The sequence below is a fragment of the Felis catus genome, chromosome A2 (genome assembly GCF_018350175.1).
Source record: "Felis catus isolate Fca126 chromosome A2, F.catus_Fca126_mat1.0, whole genome shotgun sequence".
Lineage (NCBI taxonomy): Eukaryota > Metazoa > Chordata > Mammalia > Carnivora > Felidae > Felis > Felis catus.
In genome coordinates, this window is record NC_058369.1 from 62,362,848 (window position 1) to 62,365,914 (window position 3,067).

The 3,067-nt window shown below is 52.6% G+C and overlaps 1 long non-coding RNA gene across 1 annotated transcript; it reads right to left on the reverse strand.

Moving 5' to 3' along the window:
• Positions 1-1,777: 1,777 nt before the first annotated feature.
• LOC123381222 lies at positions 1,778-2,717 on the reverse strand. The gene is made up of 2 exons (XR_006587980.1): positions 2,565-2,717; positions 1,778-2,439 (listed from the first exon to the last, which is right to left on the reverse strand). It is a non-coding gene; the product is annotated as an uncharacterized LOC123381222 (long non-coding RNA).
• Positions 2,718-3,067: the final 350 nt, after the last annotated feature.

Consider the following 3,067-nt stretch of genomic DNA (forward strand, 5'->3'; position numbering starts at 1 on the left):
ATCTGCGGGAGCCTCGGGAATATGCGCAGGTGAAGCCAGGAGACTCAGCTTCTGGACGCCCGCCCACACTGGGACTGCAGACACGCGCCCGGCGCACATCCAGCGGCGGGGTGAAGCGGGGAGCCCCGCCACAGACGTCTCTCTAGAGCACGTGGGGGGAGCTCTTGCGGACGCGGACCCCCACCAGACGCCCAGAGGAAAAAGTGTGCTCACATCCAAGCATCAACACCATGGATTGCATGATCTGGTGTCCTAGACGAAATGCGTTGTTTTCAACACATGTGACAGGCGTGCAGAACGGAACAGAATGAACAGAAGCAGGGTCTGCAGACTGTTTTGAAAACGGATGATGCGTTTTCGGATGACCCGTGGGTTGAAGAGGAAGGCCCAAGAGAAATTGAAGAAACCGTTTAAATGAAAATGAAAATATAAGAGAGCAAAACACCGACGAAGGAAATTTAAATGGAAACCTACATATGTGGAAACACACACTGTAATTTTTTCAGGAAGACTCAAAAGTATATGAGCACGTTATCTTCTCCCAGTTGGACCTCCAGATTTACGGTACTCCGGGTGAGGATGGGGTAAGGTGTTCTGCGCATGTTGACAAGTGGATTCTAAAATTTAGGTGGGGGGGGGCGCCTGGGTGGCGCAGTCGGTTAAGTGTCCGACTTCAGCCAGGTCACGATCTCGCGGTCCGTGAGTTCGAGCCCCGCGTCAGGCTCTGGGCTGATGGCTCGGAGCCTGGAGCCTGTTTCCGATTCTGTGTCTCCCTCTCTCTCTGCCCCTCCCCCGTTCATGCTCTGTCTCTCTCTGTCCCAAAATAAATAAACGTTGAAAAAAAAAATTTAAAATAAAATAAAATAAAATTTAGGTGGGAAGGTAGAAGGCTCATCTGGCAAAGTAGTTGCTGGAAGGGTGCCCAGGTTGTGGGCACCACACGCCCATCCAAGATGCCCATGGGGCTGCACCTGGCGGAGGGAGGGACACAGTCCTGGGGCAGAGCACAGTGCCCACAAACAATCCCCAGGAGGACAGTCCCCTTGTTTCTACACAAAGCAGCAGGTCTGCTCTAGGGAGGATGTTAGCCATTTCAAGCAACGCTGCTGGGAAAGCCAGGCGTCCAGAGGCCGGGAAAACCTAGCCTCGCTTCCTACACAGAAGCAGTTTGGGGTTCACCACTGACTTACGTGTGAGGCACGAAGTCACAGGACACCTACGAGAAACAGGAGAAAATCCGTATGACCGTGGATTTTGGCGATCAGTGCAACACTGGATACGGCACGACCCGTGGAAAAAAGTTAATTTGGATTTCATCAAAAGTAAAACTTTGACTCTTTAAAGATGCTGTGAAGGGAGTGTGAGGAGATGCCCCAGATGGGCAGAAAACACCTGTGGGTCACGCAGCTGATAAAGGGCTTGTTTCTGGGAAACATAACAACAGGTGATGCTCAACCGTAAGAAAAACAAACAAAACCAATAAAGACGGGCAAATACTTGAACACACGCTCGCCAAAGAGGCTGTCGGGAGACAGAAAAGCACATGAAAAGAATCTCAACATTGTTAATCATCAGGACAAAGCAAATGAAACCACAACGCGATCACACTGCATACGTGTTTGAAGAGCTGCAAGGATTTGTAAAACACGACAAAGCCACACGCTGGTGAGGAGGTGAAGTTTGGTGCGGCCATTGTGTTGACTGTGTGCACACGCTGGATGACCGAGCACCTCGGAGCTTTGCCAAAAGACAGAAGCACACAAAAAGTCAGCACATGATCATTTACAGCATATTTATTCATAATCACCCAAACCCGGGAACAACCTAGATATTCTCCAGTAAAGACTGAAGGCACACAGTTTGGTACAACCACGCTCGGTGAGAAGGAACAGCTATAAATTCACATCAACACGTGTGGTTCTAAATTCTAAGCCAAAGAATCCAGACCCTGAGGGCTAGAGGTTATGATCCCTGTGACACATTCTGGAAAAAAAAAAAAGGGTAGAAGGATAAAGCACAGGTGAACGGTTGCCAGAGCTCTAGGGAGAGGAGGAAGCTCCAAAGACACATTTGACAGGGATGGACTGTCAAGTAGGGTGCTGTGGGTGAGCGCAGGGTTCTGTGCCTTTGTGGAAACCACAGAGTGCATCCAGGGAGGGCGGCGGCACCCCAACAAGCAATTCTCTCATGCAGCTGGAGCTCCTACAGTTCACCTTGACTCTGACACCATCTACCCAAAGAGACAGCGTCAGAGTCCCCAGGCTGGGGGCTCGTTCCCCAGCACGGCCCCTCCCCCCTCCAGACGCCAGTCCACGTGTCACCTGGGTTCTGACTCACCAGCTACAGACCAAAGGCTCCCACGACCCCTCCCTGGGTTTGGCGAACTGGCCAGAGCCGCTCACAGGACTCGGGGGACAGATTGCTCACTAGATCGCTGGTCTGTTGTAAAAGGATTAAGTCAGGAACAGAGGGAAGGGAGAACTGCCCGGGGCGCGGATGGGGAGGGGGCGCCGAGCTCCCTGCCGCCCCGGAGCCCGCTGTCCCCCCTGTCTCCACGTGCTCACCAACCCGGAAGCTCTCGGGACCCGTCTGTTGGGTTTTATGGGGGTGTCATTACAGGAGCGTGATTGATGAAATCATTGGCCATTGGTGATTGATCAATCTGCAGCCCCTCTTCCCGAGGCCAGGGGGTGGGGGCCGACAGCTCCCCCTGTAACCACGTGGTCGGTCTCCCTGCAGCCCCTGCTCCCGAGGTCAGGGGGTGGGGCTTCCGAGGTCAGGGGGTGGGGCCGACAGCTCCGCCCCTGTGACCACATGGGCAGTCTTCCTGGCAACCAGCCCTCACCCTCAGGTGCTTTCCAAACTCCCCTCCTTAGCACAACTGGAGACACCTTCATGCTAATCTCTTAGGAAATTCCAAAGGTGTTAGGAGCTCTGTGCCAGGAATGGGGAGGAAGGCCAAACATATATTTTTTATTATAATCACAATGTCGCACAGGTGTGTGGGTTAGCATTCTTGAGTGCCAGGATTAAGCAAGTAAGTAACTAACATGTAGAGGATTTAGGA